Source organism: Megascapheus bottae, chromosome 8, assembly GCF_031878675.1.
Source record: "Megascapheus bottae isolate mThoBot1 chromosome 8, mThoBot2.hap1, whole genome shotgun sequence".
Taxonomy (NCBI): domain Eukaryota; kingdom Metazoa; phylum Chordata; class Mammalia; order Rodentia; family Geomyidae; genus Megascapheus; species Megascapheus bottae.
This window is the reverse complement of record NC_143516.1, coordinates 56,094,946-56,119,268: the sequence shown is the minus strand read 5'-3', so window position 1 is coordinate 56,119,268 and position 24,323 is coordinate 56,094,946. Positions and strand designations below refer to the sequence as shown.

At 41.6% G+C, this 24,323-nt stretch overlaps 1 protein-coding gene across 1 annotated transcript in view; it reads left to right on the top strand.

Moving 5' to 3' along the window:
• Positions 1–10,781: 10,781 nt before the first annotated feature.
• Positions 10,782–24,323, top strand: part of Htr1e (5-hydroxytryptamine receptor 1E) — an 87,042-nt gene continuing 73,500 nt past the window's right edge. Inside the window, exon 1 of the mRNA XM_090337715.1 lies at positions 10,782–10,900. The gene's annotated coding sequence lies outside the window, so the exon portion shown is untranslated. The remainder of the gene's footprint in view (positions 10,901–24,323) is intronic.

The following is a 24,323-nucleotide window of genomic DNA, read 5'->3' as shown; positions in this document are numbered from 1 at the left end:
CCTCCCCCTCCCTTCCCTTCCTCCCTTTCTCCCTTCCTCCCTTCCTCCCTTCCTCCTTTCCTGCCTGCCTGCCTGCCTGCTTGCTTGCCTTCCCTTCTTTTGATACCTTTCGTACTTGAACTTGAGTCTCACACTTGCTAAGCAAGTCCTCTATCTCTAAGACTTATTTCCAACTCTTTATTGCACTAGTTCTTTTGAAAGAGAGACTGACTTTTTTTTCCTGGACCTTAACCTGGACTACAGTCCTCTTATTTTACATTTCCTAAGATAACTGGAATGATAGATAGGCACATGGCACCAGGTTTGGATTTGTCCACTGAGATAGTCTCATGTAGTTTTCTGGCTCACAATTCTGTGGATCTGACCTGGGATGATTGATGAATACCACTGTGTCCACCTGGAGGCTGAGAAAGAATCTACAGTGTTTGCCTGGGCTGGCCTCAAACTATATTCCTTTTGGGTTTAGCCTCTCAAGTAGGTTGGGTTCCAGGCATGAGCCACTATACCCAGCTTTTTCTTTTTCTTTTTTTTTTCAAATGTAATTAATAGAAGGGTTACATTATATTCACCAGATAGGAGGTGCATTACTTCACACACATTGATACCCTTTCTCATGTCATGGTCCCCATTTCCTTCCCTTCCCTCTACCCCCTCCCCTCATGTTGTCTTTCCCCCTTCTCTTTCCTATTTCAAATAAACAAATAATCATATATACAATATACCAGATAACAAGGTAAGATATTGTAACAATATAAGAATAACAAAGGGACAGCAAAAGAGATGAGAAATAACATAGTACATTAAGAACAACTCTTGTTCCCATATCCTGGAGGTCCTTTCATTTAGCCTCATCCTATATGGCCTTACATATCTAGGTTTTGAGCTATTGTGATCCTCTGCTATGAGAGTCCAAGGTTTGTACTAATTATTACAAATGAGGGAAACCATTGAGCCTATGTCCCTTTGGGTCTAGCTTACTTCACTTAATATGATTTTTTCCAAATCTTTCCATTTCCTTACAAATGGAGCCATGTCTTCTTTCTTTCTTTCTTTCTTTCTTTCTTTCTTTCTTTCTTTCTTTCTTTCTTTCTTTCTTTTTGTGGGTCATAGGACTTGAATTGGGCCTGGACGCTGTTCCTGAGCTATTCAGCTTAAGGCTACTGCCCTACCCTTGAGCCAAGGGCCACTTCTCATTTTCTAGAGGGTAATTGGAGATAAGAGTCTCAGGTCCTTTTGTGCCCTGGCTGCCTTTGAACCTTGATCCTCAGATCTCAGCCTCCCAAGTAGCTAGGATTACAGGCATGAGCCACAGTGCCTGGCTCGATGACATTCTTTGTGATGGCAGCATAGAATTCCATTGTGTATAAATATCACAGCTTGCCTCATGTATTTAGGCTTTTCCCTATTGATATAATGTGTGATTGTTGTTAATGTACTATGTTATTTCTCCTCTTTTTTGTTGTCAATTAATTATCTCATATTGTTACAGTATCTTACCTTATTATCTGATATATTATATATATTATATATATGTTTATTTGAAATAGGATAGGGAAGGGAGGAAACAAGATGAGGGGAAGGGATGGGGGAGGGAAATGGGGATAAAAACATGAGAAATGGTAGCAATGTTTGTGAAGTAATCCACCTTCTATCTGGCAAATATAATATAATCCTTCTATTAATTACAATAAAAACATATTAAAAATAAATACCATATCTTGTTGATCCAATCATTTACTGAGGGGCATCTGGGTTGGTTTCATATCTTTGTTCTGGTAAATAGTGCTACAGTGAACATCGTTGTGCTAGTGAGTTTAGTATGTCCTTGTTTCTGGACGATTGGGTAAATGCCAAGGAATGGAATTGCTGGGTCATAGGGGAGCTCTATGTTTAGTCTTTTGAGGAACCGCCATACTGCTTTCCATAGGAGTGCTTTTTCTTTTTCTCTTCCTTCCTTTCTTCCTTCCTTCCTTTCTTTTTGAGGGTGGGGAACTGTTTTTCTTTTTTAATAAGAATAATAGTCTTAATGGATTATTGACCAGTTTAATGACTTTGTCTTAAATGGATAACATCTATAAAGATCTTCTTTCTGAATGAGAACACATTCACAGGTACTAGGGACTGGGACTTGAACTCAGGAGCCAGAGCACTGTCCCTTCAGCTTTTCCACGAAGGCTGGTGCTCTACCACTTCCAGTTCCAGTCTTTGCCTGGTTAATTGGAGATAAGAGTCTCATGAACTTTCTTGACTAAGCTGACTTCAAATCTCATTGCTCAGATTTCAACCTCCTAGTAGCTAGGATTATAGGCATGAGCCACCTGGCTACTACCACTATTGTAATTCATCTCTCCAATATTTCATGAAGAAAATAAGGAACTACAAGAATAAATCTCTTGTTTCCTCATCCTGGGATTAATTTTGCTTAGCCTCATCCTGTATGGCCATATGCACATAGCTTTTGAGCTATTGCTCTCCTGTGCTAGGAAAATCTTAGACACATACTGATTGTCACAAATAAGGGAAACCACAGAGCCTAAATTCCTTTGGGTATGGCTTGTGGTTATTGTTTTTTAATGTATCATGTGTACTTATTTATTCTTTTCTTTCTCTTTTTTCCTTTTTTTTCTCCTTTTTGGTTTATCCTCTGTTGCTGCTGTATCTGATTATGGTACCTGTTATATTGTATGCACATTTATTTGTTTGTTTGAATCAGGGAAGGGAAGGGGAAGAACAAGATGATGAAACAAAGGACAAAGGATGAACCAGTGTAATAGCGATTTTCACAAGATAATATGTTGGAAATTAACTTTACAACTTTATCTGTCTTTGGGGGGGTAAAAGGGACACACAAATGGTGGGAGAAAGGTGAAGGAATGCAGCAGTCATACCAGACACTATGTTGAAAATGGAGTATACAGCTTGTGGGGGAGTGGGGATAAGAAGGAAAACTGGGAGAGAAAGGGAAGGTGTGACATAAAGAAATGTACTCTTTATTTGACTTAGGTAATAGTAACTCCTCTGTACATTACTTTCAATAACAATGAATAGATTTTCAAATATATTTATTGAGCATCTGCTATATATCAAGCAGTCTCCTGAGTAGTGAAGGATATAGCTTAATGGGGTATGCTGACATGTATGGATTCAGAATTTATAGGTGGAAAACAGTACATATATTGACAGTGCAGTGACTAAGAAGAAGAAACTCCAGGATGAAAATCCAGAAAAGAGAGGATGTGGGACCAGGAGTTTGGCTTGCCTAGCATACATGAAGAACCAGGTTTGATTCCTGGGTACCACATACATAGAAAAACCTGGAAGAGGTGCAGTGGCTCAAGTGGTAGAGCTCTAGCCTTGAGAAAGCCCAAGGGCAGTGCATAGGCCCTGAGTTTAAGCCCCAGGACTGGCAAGAGACAGAGGTGGGGAAGGGGGAGAGGAGAAGGATAGAAAGAACATAAATAGAACATTTCCTGTCCTGGCTTTTTGAGGAGATAAAGCTGCCAGTACAACTACACAGGGCTTTGGAGGAAGTGTGTTTGTGTTTGACATCAGGATGAATATGGTTAAAATGGTGTGATTCAGTGTGACCGCAGAAGATAATTATTAGTTCAAATGCCCTTAAGCACTAAACTTAATGCTTACAATTCCTGCTTTAATTATCAGAAAATATATACCAAGTTGTTTCTCTTTTAGTGCCTTGAATTATTTACATTTAACACTTTGAAAATTATTTGGACTTGCAATATGATGTGATGATTTTGAATTATTTTATTTTTTCAGTCCTACTAATGGGTTGAGGTTCCCCATATTTTTAATCTAGTAATTATTTTTCTTTGCCAATGTGGGAATATGTTTACATTGTGTCAGATTTATGTACACACATGTTATTATATATTATATACCATTATCTATTATATATAAGTATAATTAAAAGGTATTTTAGCTTTACAATTGGTACACTAAATCTACCATACACATTTTTCTCCAAATATTCTCCAGTTAGATTAGTGTTTTTCAGTTTTCTTTATACTACTCTGTGAAAAATCTCCTCATTAAATAAAATAATATAAAATGAAAAGAAGTCTGAGACTATGTCAGGTATACGATCCTTCTAAATTGTAACACACAAAGGGCAGCATCAGAGGATTGTGCAGTATGGGACAAGCCCAAGCCAAAACAAATAATAAGACCCTGTCTCAAAAAAGCAAACCAAGCATGGTGGTACATGCTTTTAAGTCTACTTATATGAGAAGCAGAGGTATGGAAACTGTAGCCCAAGATCAGTCTGGGCAAAAGTACAGGATTCTTCCTGAAAAATAACTAAAGGTAAAAAAGCTATTCAGTTGAGACACAAAAGTGTGCCTAGCAAGCAAACGCTGAAAGCAAACCCCACTAGTATCAATCATATTCATTAATTATGTTCACTTTTAAAAGAATATTTTAGTATTTAGTCATATACATAAATTAATACATTTATATTTATATCATGCAAGATTGCTTTTACCTTTGAATAGCATCAGTTGAGCCTACATAAGTTTTGGTATTAGAGGTTTTAAGTCTAAATAGAAGGATGTAAAGGACATTCAAAGAAAGGAAAGTTAAGGAAGGCAATTTCAAAATAGAAATAGCACAGAGCTGTGTTCTGAAGGCCAAGGGCAGAGAAGGTTTAGGGAAGACTGTGGTCAATAATGCTGAAACTGTCAAAGGAGATAAACATGGCAAAGCAGCCCTTTGTAACTGATTAAAAAGCCTTGATGGCTTTCCAAGGGGAAATGTTAGAAGAATAATCAAAGTCAGAAGCTAGATCCAGTTAAGGGAGAAATTAACAGGAGATGGAGAATAAGAAATGCTGGGCATGGATTGTCTTCCTATGATACTAACAGTGACAATAAACAAAGGTTAACACATACACATACGTGTGTGAGAAAGAGGGACAGGGACCGACAGCAAAACAGCCAGACTGAGAGACAGAAATTCAGAGAAACAGACAGCTAGTATCAGAGAGACAGAGATAGATTTTCAAGGGAAAGGAGAGAAACAGGAGTCAGTTGTAAGGAGTATTTAGGCCAGGGAAGAAACTTCTAGTAGGCTGAAAGAAAGAAGCCATCCCAAGAGTACAGCCACTTAAATTAAGGTAATAAATTTACCTCCCTCTTAGTGAAGAAATGAAAGCAGATGATAATAATAGCTAATAGGAGAAATATTCATATCAATCTTATAAGTACATTACCACACACACATCAACTCATGGGAGAAACATTCATACCTGTCTCATAAATATGTTACCATCTCCATTCTAGACAGACACAAACTGAAGCAAGTTCAATATAAAAAGTGATAAGCCATGGGACTGGAATGGGAATGGTGAAATTGAGTGAGAACGCTTGACAATCCACCTAAGTGTTGCCAGATAGGATGGTGAAGGAAAAAACATGTGCACCATGGTTAAATCATCTCCCAAATCACCAAAGTCCTCCCGCACACAGCACAAAGACTAACAGTTCCATCTTGGGGACTCAGGAGTGGTAAACAGAAATGAATTCTCCATCATAAGGATTCACAGCCCAATGACCTACACACAAATATGCAAATTCCTTTTACAGGGAGACCTCTAGCCTGCTTATCAGCTTTGAAGACTCAATCTAAACACCAAACAGGGATTCAGAAGCCACAGAGATTCCTCTTATTCACTGTTTAATATGCAGGGACAAGGAACATCACTACATAGAACACACCATCCTAGCATGTGGTTTCTGCGCTGTTCATCTAAAAAAAATCAGGCTGGTTTGTACACATGAATCTTTGAATTCAACAGTAAAAGGAGAGAGCTATGTCACAGGATTGTTGGGGTTGTGGGGTGAGAGGCTGTACAAACAGCACCTAGTGTGGGCACAATAAACGTGTACTCTCACCCACCTTGACTCCTTCCTTTCCTGGTTTATTTCTACTTCTACATGAAGACAGGAAACACTGGGCAATGGTCAACTAGAGCCTTGACTCTTCTCTATGTACGTGCAAAAAACAAGTCATACAGGATCCCCACCTTCCACTGGTACTGCCTTAGCAAAAAGAAGCTAGCCTCAATGGCAGGAAAACAAAATGCTTACACCTGCACAAGAAGTCCTACTTAGAGTCTACACATCTCTTCAAATCTAGCTTCTCAGCTCCTTCAGCAAGTTGAGGTAGTAATCCATGGCAATGCTTCACTTACCTTCAATATAGGGTTTCTTGAGGGCAGGAGTTTGTTCCAGATCCTAGAATCTCATTCAAACTTCTGAATTGGAGACAAAGACTTTATAGGAAACATGTCTGCATTTTCTACTCATCAATAAGTGCACTTCTTAGTTTCCATGGAAGAACAAGTGTTGATCGTGAGCTACTGTCAAATGTCATCAGAATGGGAGGTTTCATCCTGTCTGCTCTGCCTTACTTCTTTCCTCAGAGGAACAAAGATTAACACATGCCAACCTGCAAGAAGAACCAATTCCTGACCAGCAACTGAATTTTTTTTTTCAGTGGGAAGGTCAACTTGCCAGTTGTTGCCTGTACAATTTGGACCTCGATGATGTAGTCTAAGCAATTAAGCTAATCAAGCTAGAATTACTATTTTGCTCTTCATGCACTGAAGTTGGTGAACACAGCGAATAGAGTCAAACAAAGAAAGAGGAAAAGCCTTCATTCACAAGCATTGCTAGCAACAATTGTCAATTAAATAACTGGTTCATGCTGGACACCGGTGGCTCACACTTGTAATCCTAGCTATTCATGAGGCTAAGGTCTAAGGATCATAGTTCAAAGCCAGCCTGGGTAGGAAGGTCCAGGACTCTTATCTCTAATGAACTACTAAAAGAGCCAGAAGTAGAGCTGTGGCTCAAGAGGTAGAGCACTAGTCTTGAGCAAAAGGAGCTTAGGAACAACATCCAGGCCCTGAGTTCAAGCTCCTGGACTGATACACACATGCACACAACAAGTTGTTCACAATATTTTGTCATTCCCAATTCTCCCAAACTCTTCCCTTGAGTTCCCCTCGCTGAAGGAAGCCTGCTTTTTATTCATTTAACATCAAGGCCAGGCCTATGATTTAACTTAGTAAATGGAATTACTTTATAATCAAGCAGGAGCTTGATTATAAAAGTGAAAAGCCACTGTGATTTTTCCATAACTCTTCCTTCTACTGTGAGAATAATCTAGGTTCCGGATTGAAGTTGTACAGGTAATATGTATCTGAATGCTGTAGGAAGCCACTGAGATGTAAGGGTATACTTTGTTACTACAGTGTATCTTATCAAAAGCTGATGAATACAGAAACCTACTTAGTACATAGGTCTCATATAGATAGGTCTCATACTCTTCTGCTAGCCTTTGTCATATTACACACATGGAACATAAGTTGAAGCTGAATCTTTGAATTCAACAGTAAAAGGAGAGAGCTATGTCACAGGATTATTGGGATTGCTGGGTGAGAGGCTGTATGAACAGTACCTAGGATAGTGTGGGCACAAAAAAATGTACTCCCACCCACCTTAATTCCTTCCTTTCCTTGTTTATTTCTTCTTCCACATGGAGACAGGAAACACTGGACAATGTCAACTAGGGCCTTGACTCCTCTCTATGTAGGTGCAAAGAAAAAGTCATACAGGATCCCCACCTCCCAAAGTTCACCACATGCATGTGCATGCAGGCTTCCTTGCATGGTAACAGGCTTTCACATCTAAGTAGAAGGAGAACAAATATGGTTAGAATGCATCTTGAGGATGCAGTGACCTATGGCTCATTTTGTTTTCCACTTCTCATAACTACCAACAGTCTCTCTTCTTATAACACATTCACATCTCCCCTCCAGCTATTTACTCTGCGGTCCAAAAGGAAATGAGGGGATTGGATTTTCCTCCATGTCCATTATACTTCCTTAATTCAAAGGATTGCTCTCAAACAGATTTTTGTACTAAACTTTAGGACCTAGGCAACCAGAAACTCTTCTTCATTATATTCCTGGAAGCTGGTCTATACCTAAACATGAACCTAGCAACATTTCTGATCAATTAATTTTATAAATTAATTGAATTTGTTATGCCAAATGCCCCTGGATCCACTTGATTCTTAAGCATAGGTATATAACTGACAAGGAATTCTCCACTGTGAAATGCAAATGGGATTTACCTACAATTGGAAAGCACTCATGTGAGTCCAACTTATCAAATGTGTAACCTACAAACTGAACTGTCAGCTCCTGATTAAGTAGGTGTTAACTTTTATGAAAATGAAAAAATATATACTTCAGAAGTTAATTAGCAGCTTAAGAATAACCTTGAACTTCCTGAAGCTGTGAAATCTGCCTAAAATGGGTATTCTGAGCCAAGTTCAGGATAGTTTCCAAATGTCTAACACACATTTCCATAGCTGCTTACATTGTAATAGCCACAGAATAGGTAAGCTAATTTCCTAAAAATAGAACATAATGAACTCAACTTTCCTTCATCGTTTGGAAGGACTCCAAAGCCATGCATGCAGTAATGTATCCAGTAATACATACTCCCAAAATATTTAAAAATCTTCAGTCCTTTGAGATTTTTTTAATGAGGAATGGTTCATATTCTGTTTATTCTTACATAGTACCTTTATTAATGAAATAAATTTCAAGACGTATCATCCTTTTTTATGGATAAACATCTTTCTGCCTAACTCTCCTGTGGAGTTTTAGTGTATATAACCAGTTTTGTTGCTTTAGTGGGATTACAATTTACAATTCCAGACTAGTTTGCCAGTCTTTTGCTATAGCCATGAAATTCCCTCACACCCTCCACTCAACCCCTGCTGAAATTAAGGTACTTTAGAAACCTGGAAGAAGGGCATGTGGGTTTACTTTTCTGAACTGAAGAAGGGTTTCATTTGGAAACTTCAAGCTGCAAATAATAATATAACCTTCAAAATATTAAATTAAAAACAAAAACAGGGGCCAGGAGTTTGGCCTAATGGTAGAGTTCTTGCCTAGCATGAAGATTCGGGTTCAATTCCTCAATACCACATACATAAAGAAAGCTGGAAGTGGTGCTGTGGCTCAAGTGGTAGAGCTAGAGAAAGCCCAAGGACAGTGCTCAGGCTCTGAGTTCTAACCTCATTAATGGCAACATAAATAAATAAATAAATAAATAAATAAATAAATAAATAAATAATAAATTTAAAATATTCTCCTGGCCACATTAGGAAAGCAGTTGTAGGGCAGGTGCTTCATGAAGTTACATGTCCTATCTCACTGGGTTCCAGGACCTTTCAGCCCTAAGGTTACAGCAGGCTGCTTAGAGAGAGAGAGAGAGAGAGAGAGTGTGTGTGTGTGTGTGTGTGTGTGTGTGTGCATGCGCGCGTGCCTGCCAATACTGAGGCCTGAACTCAGGGCCAGGGTCTTCTCCCTCCGCTTTTTTTCACCCAAAGCTGGTGCTCTACCATTTGGGCCACAGTTCTTGTCACTGTTTTGAACTTTTTTTGGTTAATGGGAGATAAAAGTCGCACACACTTCCTTGCCTGGGTCGGCTTTTAACTGTGATCCTAGACTCTCAGCCTCCTCGGTGGCCAGGATTATAGTCATGAGCCACAGGCACCTGCGTTCCTTTACATAATTTGATCAAGTGTACTTTATTATTTCTCACCTGCCAGAGCTCTGGTGACAGTAATCTGACTTTTTGTTCAGCATGCCAGGACATCGGTTTATGTACAGCTTCAAGGCTTTTCAGGAACCCATGTTCCCCACAGAAAGAACTACCCTGCCCCCCAAAGAAGCCTTCTTCGGTGTTCCAGAATTCTGTAAGCCCCTTTGAAGCTAGCTTCTCAGGCCTTACTACAGAAGCCCGAAGCTCCTGGACTGCAAGCAGTGCTGAGAGCCCCCCAATCTGAAATGGACTGACTTGAGGGTGTTCCCTCCAGAAAAGTGGCTTGCAGCTCTTTCAGCTTCTGCCACCCCCTCTCCTTTCCTCTGCTGTCCCTACTCTCTGTCCCCTTCCACTGTCTCCCACCTCTGGTTCCTCCATTCTCTTCTTCATCTCAATCCTCTCCTGGATGCTTTCTGTCAATGTCTACTGTAATCTCCCCCTGAATTCCCTGAATTCAAGCAAATTCCAAGGCTGGCTTGGTGGAGGCTGAGGTAGAGGGGGCAGCTATCCAACCTCTTTGATCCCCTTTTCCTGAAGAGCCAAGGGCGGGGCCTGCCCCAAGATGCACCAACTGACCCCTTCTCGGCAGCAAATGGCACCTGAGGTGAGTGTTACCCTTGTCCAGCTCCCACCACAAAGGCCAAGTGCATAGCGTGGACGGCGCTGCCCTCTAGCGTTGGTAACCGGGAGCCCCGAGGGCGCCTTGGGCTCCCGAATTCTTCCCAGCCTTGGCAAGCCCGAGCTCAACCCATAGCAGGAATTCCTGCTCCTCCTCGCGGCGCCGGGACCGCGGCTCCCCCTCCCCAGCCTTCCCACCCGCTTCTCGGTGCGTGGGGGATCCTCGGAGGCTGCCACCTGCGCTCTCATTCCACAGATCGCCCTGTCCTCCTCCCCCTCCTCCCCCCTCCTCCCTCCTTCCCGGCTCTCACCCCCCCCCCCGCCCCCCTTCAGCCCTGGCTCCCAGGGGCCGCGCAGCGCAGCGCCCGCCTCCTGCCCCGCGCGCCCGCCGCGCGCCGCGCTCTCGGACTCCGTGTGGCCACAGCCCCCAGACACCCGCGCGGGCAAGGACGCCGGGAGGAGAGCGCGCCCGAGGCTCTGCAGACCCCCGGGCGGGACGCTGGAAAAGCAATGCTTTGAGAAAGCTCGGGAGGAAGCAAGAGAAAAAGAGGACGGAGCGGGCTGCGAGTGAGACTTGTGGAGCCGGCAGGACGCCCCGGCTGGCCCCGAGCGACGTGGCTGCACGCGCAGGCTACCAGGTGAGGGGCGCACGCGTTCTGGGGGACTTCCCTCTCAATTCCACACCTCCTCCCCTTCCCGGGACAAGGGTCGAACCTGTGAGTTTAGGGGATTTGCCTCTTCTGGGGTGTAAAGGTGGCTGGAGTTGGGGCACCTGGGGCAGGAAGGGGGGGTCCCCTGAGAACTGTCTGAACCGCTGCACTTCTTGGTATACGGAATGCATTTCTCATTCTAACCAGACTTGAGTTTGCAACAGTGTGTGGCTTTAGAATTTTGCCCAACTCCCTTGCACAGGGTGTCTGGAAGGGGATGCCAGGAGGGTGGAAACTTGACTGGCCCCACAAGGAGATGGTCGTTCTGGGGATCCAGAGAGGACAGAGGACAAGGTGATTTCAGAACCAGTGCTGCCAGGAGGGAACACACACACACACACACACACACACACACACACACACACACACACACACACACACACACACACACACCCCTAGACTCAAAAGGATTGCACGGTTTGCTTCAGTCCTCAGGGGGAAAAAAAAAGATGATGATGTATTCGATCTGATACATCAAATACCGACGAGATGGGTGCTGAAGTGCCAGTGAATGATTAAGTTTGGTTTTGAGCTATTTGCAGCAATATTGTAAAGGTGAGGGGCCGCCTGAGAAGTGGCTGCTGCTCCTCTCCTAAGATCCTACCTGCTTTGTGCACTGTGTATGCAGATATACATTGGTATGTTTCTGTCTGTGCCCCGTTTCCAGAAGGAGCTGGTAATTCATGCCCATATCTGTCCTTGAATTAGGAGGACAAGCTAGAAGGAACGTGGCTTCCTACCTTCCTCCTTGTCCTCCCTGCCCTCCTGCACCAGATCTCTGGGGGGGAGGAGGGGGATGGCGTGGGAGAGGAGGTCTCAGGGAAGAATAGATGATCAAATGGTTTGGGGGAAGGATATGTCCCTCTCCCCTTCTCCCTCCCCCATAATAATTCAAGGTTCTTTTTACCATTCTGCCTGTGTCTTCCCTCAAACTGTCAAGCAGTTGCATGCTCCTGGTCTGAACCTGGCACTGCTTCAGAATATATATTTGCCATGGTCACATGCAAAGTGCATCACCTAAAAACACCCAGGCTGGACTTACAGATTAAAAGCTTCTCTGGTATCACCCTGTGCTTGAAGGGAAATCTAGAGTCTGGGTGTGGGTCAGCTTCTTCCAGGGGAGAGGATATTTAGAATGTTTTTGAAACATCTATTTGAAATGCAAAGAGATTATGAGCTAGGCTGTCTTCTCCTGCTGGGGGACTTGTTTTCCTATTGAATTAAATAAGTGACCCTGTCTCTAACGAATGAATACAGAGGTGTTTGAGGCCCACTTAGCAAATGCACTGGGTAAGCCTGTCTACTTCCATTCTCCCCAACCCTACTCCAGAACTTGAGCCTCCAACCTACAGCCTCCATGATGAAGCAGACCTCTAAAATAGGCAGTTCCTGTAGCCTATTAAAAAAAAAAAATGTGTGTGGCTGATTTCTAAAATGGCTTAGCACCTTGCAGCTAACCCTTTTGCTGCATAGAAGTGAGAGACAACTTCTGCACAGGATTTATTTCATCGTGGAGAGAACTTTAAAGACATTGAAATCTTGATTCATCACTGTGGATAGAACTGTAGTATTATGTCATCATCGCCTGATCTGGGTGTAGAAGCCCCAAGGACTGTTAAAGGTCTCTTTATAAGTTGGGACTTGGAATGACAGCACTAGGAAAAAGCTTTTAAAAATGCAGCCATAGGGCCGGAAGTTTGGCCTAGTGGTAGAGTGTTTGCCTAGCATGTACAAATACCGGGGTTCGATTCCTGGGTACTATAGAAAAAAAAACTGGAAGTGATGCTGAAGCTCAAATGGTAAAGCTCTAGCCTCAAGAAAATCCAAGGATAGTGCTCAGGCCCTAAGTTAAAGCCCAGGACTTGCAACAATAAAAAAATTGTAGCCATAGCCAGGCAGTGATAACTCATGCCTGTAATCCTAGATGTTCAGGGGGCTACGATCTAAGGATTGGAGTTCAAAGCTAGCTCAGGCAGGAAAAATCTACAGCTTTTATAGCTTACCCATCAAAAAGCCAGAAATGGAACTGTGATTCAAGTGGTAGAAAGCAAGCCCTGATCCATTTAAAAAAAAAAAACTATAGAAAAGCACCTTGGCCCTGAGATGGTTCACGCCTGCAATCCCAGCTACTCAGAAGGCTGAGATCTCCGGATAATGATTTGAAGGCCTGCCTAGGCAGAAAAGCTCATGAGATTCTTATCTCCAATTAACTAACACATAGCTAGAAGTGGAGCTGGAGCTCAAATGGTAGAGCACTTGAGCAAAGTAAGTATGAGACAGTGCACAGGCCCTGAGTTTAAGCTCCAGGATCAGCACCAAAGAAAGATAAAAGAAATGTAGTCAGGGTTGGGTCTTGGGTATATGCATAATAAAATATCCCTTTGGATGGTTATTCAAAGCTGTACAGTTCACAGTTGTTGGGGGTTTTTTTTGCCATTGTTGGGGGACCTTGAACTCAGGACCTGGGTGCTGTCCCTGAGCCTCTTTATGCTCAAGGGTAGCTCTCTACCACTTGAACCATAGTGCCACTTCCAGCTTTTTGTGAGAGTTTATTGGAGATAAGAGTCTCATGAACTTTCCTGCCTAGGCTAGAAATCCTCAGATCTCAGCCTCCTAAGTAGCTGAGATTACAGGGGTCAAGTAGAAGGTGAATTCTTTTGCCAAAAAGCCTCAGACTGTCAGCTTCTAGACTGTCACATCTCTCTCAACCCTTACCCCTAGCCTTTCCCCATGGGTCATTTTCTCATATTATCACTTTTTTGGAATTGTGTCTCTAACCTTTCAATATATGGAAGCCTTCCTTTCATTTCTGCAAGCTTGTTGTCATGAGAAAATAAGCTTGAGACTGCTCAAAAACAGAATTTCAACCAAAACAAAAACTTATTGTTTAGACCATATGGTCTTCAGGACATTCCAGGGCAGAGACAAAGATGGCCTCTTAAACTTCACAATCCTCCCTTCTCCGCTTACCATACTTTCCATATGTGTGGAATTATATGGACCTGAACTTCATGGAGGCACTAAGAGCCTGCTGTCAGGCAGATACATGAACAGGAAAGGGAGAACAAGGGGTCCTTTGGTTTGGAATGAAGCAGCCATTAGAGTACCTGGTTCTCCCTTGTTTGTTTTCTTTTCCCCTCCCTAATTCATCTTCTAGAATTACCATTGTAGTCTCTAAAACTTGGGTACCTAAGGCAGCCATCTTACCAATGTCTATCAGGACTTCAGGTCTCTCCTTTCTACATTTCATAATTTGGTTCTCCTTCCTTTATTTGTGGATGAAGAAACTGATACAAAACTGGCATAGCCCTGGCTCACCAAAAAAGAAAAAGAAAATAAAGCCTAAAATCTTCAAGATTTCTGAGATAGTTTGATTCTAGTCTCCCTTTGCATGTTCTAAGACCCCGCGTGGATGCTTAAAACTGCAGACAGTACCACACCATATGTGGACTGTGTTTCCTCCAACAGGCTCTACAATATCACCATGTAGAACCAACATGTCCCTCCATGGTTTCTCCTCTCTCCTCTCTCCTCTCTCCTCTCTCTCTCCTCTCTCTCTCTTCTCTCCCTGTCTCTGTCTCTGTCTCTGTCTCTCTCTCTCTCCTCTCTCTCTCTCTCTCTCTCTCTCTCCTCTCTCTCTCTCTCTCTCTCCTCTCTCTGTCTCTCTCTCTCTCTCTCTGTCTCTGTCTCTCTCTCTCTCTCTCTCTCTCTCTCTCTCTCTCTCTCTCTCTCTCTCTCTCTCTCTCTCTCTCTCTCTCTCTCTCTCTCCAGTCATGGGCATTGTTCCTGAGCTCTTCTGTACTAGGCTACCACTCTGCCAACCTTGAGCCACAGTGCCACTTCCAGCTCTCTGGTGGTTAATAGGAAATAAGTTTCTCACGGACTCGGATCCTCAGATCTCAGCCTCCTGAGTAGCTAGGATTATAGGCATGAGCCACCAGCCCCCAGCCTGATTGTCTTTTTAAAAAGGTATTTCTATTATCTTTAAGTAATAGTACAAAGGTGTTGCCATTCACCAAAGCAGTTTATGAATACGGTGTGTGCATCTTGATCAATGGCATCCTTGTCAACATTCTCACCCAACCCTCCCAACCCACCCTTTCCCTTAATTACAGGTACATCACTATTCTTATACTTGGCTCCATTACTAAAATAATAGATAAGCACAAACTTCAGTGCCACAACAGTTGAACCAATGATGAAGACAATTACTAAGACAAATGATGGGATTCATACTCCATAATAGAGCAGAAGCCACAAAATTTCATCACACCATTTAGTGTAATGCAAAATTTAAAACATATTAATTCTTCCAATTTTCCTTTTCTTTTTGTCGTTTGGAGGGTTTTTTGGTGGTGATGGGGTTTGAACTCTGAGCTCTGTACTTGTTATGGAGATATTCTACCACTTGAACCACACTTCTAACCCTTCCTGCTCTGATTACTTTTAAGATAGAATCTCATATTTTGCAGAGACTGCCCTAGACATTTCCTCTTCCTTCTGAAGCTGAGGCAACAAGCGCATACCACTGCACCAAGTCTATTATCCTTTTGATACTTTTTTATATCATGGTTTACCACAGCTGCACTCAGGGAAGGCAAACCTGGGATGAAGAAATGTTGCTGCAATAGAATTCCTCAATTTTAGTTGCCTTCTTTTGTCTCTCTCACTGTGGATTATCTGCTTCACTGTGGTTCTAGTCAGATTTTAGTGCCTTTATTTCATGATTACATTTCTCTAAAATACAGGCAATAAAAAACTCACAGGACCAGCCCAGTTCTGGTGACCCACACCCATAATCCTATGTCTTGGGAGAGTAAGATCTGAGACTCTCAGATGTGGCACTGTGGCTCAAGTGCACTAGCCTTGAGCAAAATATATATATATATATATATATATATATATATCAAAAACAGTAGGGCCTGAGTTAAAGATCCTGGACACACACACACACACACACACACACACACACACACACACACACACACACAATATAGAACCATTGGATCTTTAATAGGTTCATTGTTTAAGCTTTCTCCTGCTGCTTAGTTAACTGTCTACATGTGCTGTGATCAGATTAAGAAGACCAAGTCCTTGGGAAGAGACTGCAAAATCCAATCTTTCTTGATCTGGATCATTTTAAACTACAATGTAAAAGAGGAACAAGCATCTCATGATTATATCATTACTGACCAGATGGGAGGTCTTTATGAAATCTAGCATAAGAAGGAAGAATTTTTATAACAGTACCAGCCAGCAGCAACAGCTTGTACTTCTAAAATTCAGATCCTTCTAATGACCCTATCTACTTTAAGTACCTAAACTTCAAAAAAAAAAAAGACCCTATGAAATGCCTTCCTTAGATGCATTTGTTCTACATTCCTTTATCAGACAATGGGTATATGCTGATATACCCATTTGGAACTTTAAAGCATGGGTATTGCTAGCACAACTCACCCAGGAAAGTTGAACTTTCAACAAGATTGACAATCTTTAAGAATCAAAGACAAGATGCAATGTCTCTTTAGATCCTACCTCTGGGGCACTGAGGTTGATGCACAATACCAAAGTGATGGAGGTTGATGCACAATACCAAAGTGATGGCGTGATCCTATCTAATAATACTCAAAGCTTTAAATGCATTCATCTACACTGGCAGAGAGAAAAAAAAAGAGAAGGAAGGTATTATGTGTGAGTGGCTGCTATTTTTCAGAAATGACTAAAAGCTGAACACATGTTCTTTTTTATTGTTAATCCACGCTCTATTACTTATTCTGTAATGTTGATTTGAATGGTACACTATAACAGACATTGTTCAGTCTGATTTTTAAAACTACAGCAATATTTACAAGAGATAATTCAGTGTGACAATGATTCTTAATATATTTTTGCAAGCAATTTGTTTGGGAGAATATTTTATTTTATTTTCTAGTATCTTTTTTGTGTTTTGGGCCAGTTCTGGGGCTAACTCAGGGCCTAGGCACTGTCCCTGAGCTTCTTTTGCTCAAGGCTAGCACTCTACCACTTGAGTCACTGTGCCACTTCTGGCTTTTTCTGTTTATGTGGTACTGAAGAATCAATCCCAGGGCTTCATGTATGCTAGGCAAGAACTCTACCACTAAGCCCTTTATTATCTCTAAATAATTGTCAAAGGGGTTGCTATTTACCAAAGAAGTTTATGAATACAGTGTATCTTCATTAATTTCACACACTCCATCCTCTTACTTAATTTTAGGTTATTTTTGCCATTTGACAGAGCAGTTTATGGGTACAATGCATCTTGCTTACCAAACAGAGAGCGAGAGAGGAAGAAAGAAAGAAAGAAAGAAAGAAAGAAAGAAAGAAAGAAAGAAAGAAAGAAAGGAAGGAAGGAAGAAAGAAAGAAAGAAGGAAAGAAAGAAAGAAAGAAAGAAAGAAAGAGGGGCATGAAATGAGAAATAAGGAGAGAGGGGGGAGAGGGAAAGGCAGAGGAATAACAGGGAAGGAGAGGAGAGGAGAGGGGGAGGGAGGGGAGAGGAGAAGGGAAAAGGATAAAAGAGTGATGAAATGAAAGAAGGAGAGAGGGAGAGACGAGGCAGAAAAATAAAACTACATTTATCATAAAACCGTCTCACCTCATGTCCTCTTCAGAGAAGTGCAAGAAATTGAGAGTGGGTAAAATGAGCACAGAATCGGGGAGTAACAACAGAGAAGATGCAAGAAGTATGTATGCAAGCCCTGGAACAGTTCCTACCCTCTTGTGTCTTTCTCCTACCTATAAGCCTGAAAGAACCATTCGGAACATGTTTGAATGCTTATGAAGAATGATATGCATAAAACAATCCTAGGTGTTGAACTCAGTAACTTCTCAAAGTGTCCATGTAACTAACTCTCCAGTCCTCCTGTGCGGATGGACTTTCTTCCACACTTCCCTCTCCTACCTGAATATCTGACTCTCTGCCTTCCAACATAAAATATTAGTAAATCTCTGACAAAGGTAACTGCAGCCCCTCTATTTATCACCTCCACAATAAAATACAATGGACAAAAAAAATGTTAGTAAAGTATCATATAATAATAGATTTTTTAAAATTCGGCTCAGTTGTGATACTCAGGGGATTCACTTGTTTAATTTTGTTGTTTTGGGTATAGCATTCCATTGTATGAGTATGCCACAATTTAATACCTTATCCACTTTAATATTGATGGACAGTGGGGTTGCTTCCAGGTTTTTCTGATTGTTCATGATGCTTCATTACAATCTTTTCAGCCAACCATTAGTTTGTTTTCTCAAGAGCTCAATGGCTCCGGCCAGAAGACGTTCTAAAGGGGGTAAAAGGCATGGGGGTGGGGAGACCCGAGATCAAGGCTGTAACAGGAGATATGGAGCAGGAACTAGTCTAGTTCAAGCAGTAGGAGAAGAGGGAAATAGAAATGAGTAGAGATTAAATGGATGTGACAAGTGTCAGAAAGCCCAGAATGCAGGACGTCTCCAAGGCTTCCAACCCCAGCACATGAGATTTCCTCTCACCAAGAACTGAGAACACAGGAGAGGGCCGAAGAACGTATTTATTGACTCTCAGAAAGTTTAAAAGAATTGTCCAAGATAATTCTCAAGAGGACACTGGTTTTTTTTTTCTTCCCCAGCTCCCACTCTACTCCTTCCTCCTATAATAGAGTACTCTCTAACTCAAATGATAATTTGTAGTCACCTAAAAAGGATGGAAGTGGTGCTGTGGCTGAAGAGAGCTCAGGAGTTCAAACCCTACAACCAACCAAAAAAGAAAAGGACTCAGAATTGCCTAAATTACCTATAATTCTAGCTTCTTGGGTAGCACATGCCAGCAGGTCTGTCGTTCAAGGCTAGCCAAAGCAAAACATTCTGAAGACCCATCTCAATGAAAGCAGGAGTAGTGATACACACCAATCATCCAAGCTACATAGTAAGCATAACTAGGCAGGTTCTAAGCTTCCTATACATATATGTGAAATCCTATCTCAAAAATGACTAAAGCAGGACTGGGAGCATGGCTTAGGAGTAGTCAGTTTGCCTGGCATGCATGAAGACCTGGGTTCGATTCCTCAGTACCACATACACAGAAAAGGCCAGAAGTGGTACTGTGGCTCATGTGGTAGAGCACTAGCCTTGAGAAAGCCGAAGGGCAGTGCCAAGGCCCAGAATTCAAGCCCCCAGGACTCATAAAAAAGAAAAAAATACTAGAGTGTAGTTCAAGTGATAGAGGTCCTGTCGTCCAGCAAGTGTCAAGACCTGAGTTCAAACCTCAGTACTTCCAAAAGAACCATCCCATAATTGCTGAACTGTTGTTGCCCCATGAATCATTTTCTTTTCTCTTCAATTATATCTACTTTCAGAAGCACAATTAGCAGAATCAGGAGATGGTGATGAATCAGCTAAAACTTTGTTTTATCTTTTAGATGACAAGCAGAATTCAGGGCAAGTGAATGGAGACAGAAGTAGAATGAAAAGAGCCCAGTCATAATCTCAGTGGTTCAGTGGCTAGAACTAGGGAACAAAATGTGCCAAGTCTGCCTCTAACATGGCAAAATTCCTTAACATTTTCTGAACATGCAACTCAACTGCCTATGAAGGGTGCATTATGCATCCCTAAGAAGTAATGGCGGAGGAATATTTTGGAGCATGTGGCAGACTGGTTTCTCCCAAACAGACTTTGTGAGATGGGCTTTATGTGTGAAGGGGGAAAGTTTGTGAGCCAATGGCTTTGGAAACCATACCACAGGAAGGGAAGGATGCAACTTTCTTAGCGAGAACTTTTAGCAAATCATTGAAGAAATATTAACTATATGACTGAGGACCATGCACACACATGTGCACAGGCACATGAGTACTTGTATGCTTATTATCTAATCCTTGAAAGATGCTTTACTGTAACTAATCTTTTTTCCTAGACTTGTGCAACAATTGACATAGAAACGCTGGTCATGAAAATCCTCCCTTACTATCTCTATCTCTACAACAAAGTGTCCTGAACAGAGATTTTTTTTTCATATAGTTTTATTGTAATTAATAGAAGGGTTACATTATATTCACCAGATAGAGGGTGCATTACTTCACAAACATTGATACCCTTTCTCATGTCTTGGTCCCCATTTCCCTCCTACCACCCCCACCCCTCATCTTATTTTCCCCCCTTCCCTATCCAATTTCAAATAACCAAATATGCATATATACAATATAACAGATAACCAGTGTAACAATATGAGATAACCAAGGGACAGCAAAAGAGATGAGAGATAACATAGTACATTAAGGACAACAATCACTCATTATATGGCTTTTGTTTCTATATCCTGGAAGTCCTTTCATTTAGCACCATACTATGTGGCCTCATGTATCGAGGTTTTGTTCTGTTGTAAATCTCTGATAGGAGAGCCCAAGGTTTCTACTGATTATGACAAATAAGGGAAACCATTGAGCCTATGTTCTGCTGAATCTGGCTTACTTCACTTAATATGACTTTTTCTAAGTCTTTCCATTTCCTTACAAGTGGGGCAATGTTGTTCTTTCTGACAGCAGCATAGAATTCCACTATGTATAAATACCGCATCTTGTTGATCCACTCATCAACTGAGGGGCATCTGAGTTGGTTCCATATTTTGCTACGGTAAATAGTGCTGCAAAGAACATCATTGGGCTAATGGATTTAGTATGTCCGTTTCTGGACGATTGCATAAATGCCAAGTAGTGGAATTGCTGGGTCATAGGGGAGTTCTATGTTTAGTCTTTTGAGGAACTGCCATACTGCTTTCCATAGTGGTTGAACAAGTTTGCACTCCCACCAACAGTGTAGTAGTGATCCCTCCTGGCCACATCCCCTCCAGCATCTGTTGTTAGATTTCTTAATCATGGCCATTCTAACTGGAGTGAGGTGTGAGGTGGAATCTTAGAGTTGTTTTGATTTGCATTTCTTCATGTGCCCATAGGCCATTCTTATTTCTTCTTCAAAGAAGACTCTAAGTCTTTAGCCCATCTTTTAATGGGATGGTTGTTTCTTTGGAGATTAGTTTTGGAGTGATTCAATTTTTTACCTGTTGATATATTTTGGATATGAGGCCTTTGTCTGTTGTATGGTTAGAGAAGATCTTCTCCCACTCTGTAAGCTTTCTGGTTAATTTGCTAGCTATGTTCTTTGCCATACAGAAGCTCTGCAGTCTAATGCAGTCCCACTCATCCAGATTTTCTCTGATTTGTTGTGTTTCTGGGTCCTTATTAGGAAAGTTTCTACCTGGGGCAAGGAGACCTAGTGTATCTCCTATTCCTTCTTGTAAAGTTTTCAGTGTGTTGGCTTTTACCTCAAGGTCTTTGATCCATTTGGAGTTAATCCTGGTGCAGTGGGACAAAGAAAGATCCAACTTTAATTTTCTGCAGGTGCTTAACCAGTTCTGCCAGCACCACTTGTTGAAGAGGCTGTCTTTCTTCCATTCTATTTTTTTAGCTCCCTTATCGAAGATTAGGTGGTCATAAGTCTGTGAGTTAATATCTGGGTCCTCAGTTCTATTCCATTGGTCTTCAGGCCTGTTCTTGTGCCAGTACCAAGCTGTTTTGGTCATTATAGCTCTGTAATAGAGTCTAAAGTTTGGTATTGAAATTCCTCCTGCACTGTTCTTTCTGCTAAGAAGTGTTTTTGCTATACGGGGTCTTTTATTATTCCATATGAAATTTTGGATTGCCTCTTCTATTTCTTTAAAGAATGACACTGGGATATTGATAGGTATTGCATTGAATTTGTAGATAGCCCTTGGCAAGATTGCCATTTTCACGATGTTAATTCTTCCAATCCAGGAGTATGGGAGGTTTTTCCATTTCCTCAGTTCTGCTTTAATTTCCTTTTTCAGAGTTTTAAAGTTTTCATCAAAAAGGTCCTTTACATTCTTAGTTAAGCTAATTCCTAGGTACTTTATTTTCTTTGAGGCTAATGCAAAAGGAGTTGCTTTCCTGATTGTTGCCTCGTTCCTCTCATTGTTGGCATATAGGAAGGCAATTGATTTTTGAGAGTTAATTTTATATCCTGCTACCTTGCCAAAGTTTTGAATCAGCTCAAGGAGCTTGGGAGTGGAGTCTATAGGGTTCTTTAAATACAGAATCATACATCTGCAAAGAAGGAAAGTTTCACTTCCTTTCCCTATTTGGATCCCCTTTGTGCTTGCTTCTTGCCTTATGGCTCTGGCTAGGAATTCTAATACTATGTTAAAGAGGAGTGGAGAGAGCAGGCATCCTTGTCTCATCCTTGATTTTAGAGGGAATGGCTTTAGCTTTTCCCTGCACAGAGATTTTATGCTCTGAGCACTTTTGAAATGAATGATACCTGTTGATGTGAGGAAAAAGTCTCTGCGGTGGTGCTATTAGGATGTGATGGAATCTTTAGGAGGTGGGGCCTAGTGGGAAACCTTTAGGTTACTGGGTGCCTGCTCTCAAAGAGGACTGTGGAACCTTGGCCTTTTGCTTTCTGACACTTCCTTCCATCAAACTCTGCATCCCATTGGCTGGACATGAAATTTCTGACCTCTCCATTCATTCTGTCTTTGCTTTCAACTTTGGCATTGCTGCTCTTGGCTTTCCACCAATTATGTTTAGTGAATCTCTACTAAAAGACCCTTCACAAAGGTATTTTGTTTGTTTGTTTGTTTTTTAATGTCAGTCACAGGGCTTGATCTCAGCCTGGGCATTGTCCCTGAGCTCTTTAACTCAAGGCTACCACCCCAACCCTTGAGCCATAATGAGACTTCTGCTTTTGTGGTGGTTACTTGGAGATACAAGTCTAACGGACTTTAGTGCCTGCCTGGGCCTGCTTTGAACTTCAATCCTCAGTTCTCAGCCTCCTGAGAAAGTAGGATTACAGGCATGAGCCACCACGCCCAGCTTCTCCCATTCACTTTTAAGAATGTAAACTTGGGTATGTACTCCCGTTGTGATCCTCTTCTTTAACATTCTTACCATAATTCTCCAATTTGTTTCTTTTGATGGAATTGTATGTGTCTCCTAAGCTTGTTCTTATATCCTGAAATATGTTCTTTAACCACCCTGTGCATCAGCTGTACCATCTCTACATTGGAATAACAATTCCTTCCTTAGGACCCTGTTGGGAGTAAAGGAAGGATGCGGTAAGCAGGCTGTGGAGAAGCGGAAGGCATCACTACAATTATCTTCATCATTATTTCTATGAGTGGTCTAAATGTAGGTGAAGTGTGTGGCGCTGACTTTGCAGGACACAAATGGAAATGAGTTCCACTTCCTCTAACTCTGTTGTTTGAAACTTGTCCTCTCTCAGGCCGGGAATTTTGCCTAATGTTAAAGTGCTTGCCTAGGATGCATGAAGACCTAGGTTTGATTCTACGGTATCACATACCCACATACCTAGAAAAAGCTAGAAGTGGTGCTGTGGCTCAAGTGGTAGAGTTCTAGCTTTGAGGAAAACGCAAAACCAGTGTTCAGGCCCTGTGTTCAAGCTCCAGGGCTGGCAAAAGAAAAAATAAATCAACAAAAATAAAAAAATAAAACTCGTTCTCTTTTAATTCTTCATCCTAGCCTCAAGTCCTAGATAAAACACTAATCCAACATGCTATGGCCAACTTTGAATCAACTGAAAAACCAAACAAATAAAAACCTTTTCTTTGTATACAAGAAAGAAATATACCCTATGGAGGGCTCAAATAATACAATCTTTTAGAAAGACTAGGTCCAAGCCTAACAAAATAAACACCAGGAAATGGGTACATCCAAGAAGGGGTAGGGCCAAAGGAGAGGGAATGAAGGGGGGAAGGAGGGAGAATGCAGTCAACAATTGATTGTATATGCCACAAAATTAAGAAAAGTAAGGGAAGGATAGATTGAAGAAGGGTAAGAATGTTGAAGGAGGTGGCACCGATCAAGATGCATTGTATTCACAAACTGCTTTGTTATATGGTATCTCCCTTGTACAACTGCTTAAAGATGATAAGAAAAGTATTAAAGAAACCATGGACAAAAGAAAGAAAGGGAAGGATGGAAGGATGGAAGGAAGGAAGGAAGGAAGGAAGGAAGGAAGGAAGGAAGGAAGGAAGGAAGGAAGGCAGGCAGGCAAGCTATGAGAGAGAAGACAACAGGCCCTAGGAGTGCCATTATACTAGAAAGTCACATGATTTCTCTGTAGTGATGCCTTACAAATCTTAGCATGCAGGCACTGAGGATCCAGCTCAGAGGTAGATCATTTGCCTGATATGTGTGAGTCCCAGCATTTGACACTCAGAATTAGAAAGAATAAGGGAAGTTATTAAGATGGCTAGCTTCAAAATGTTGAAAATTCAGTAGTTTGTCTGGCTAGCTGCAAAACAGTTGTAGGATTAATATTAAGCT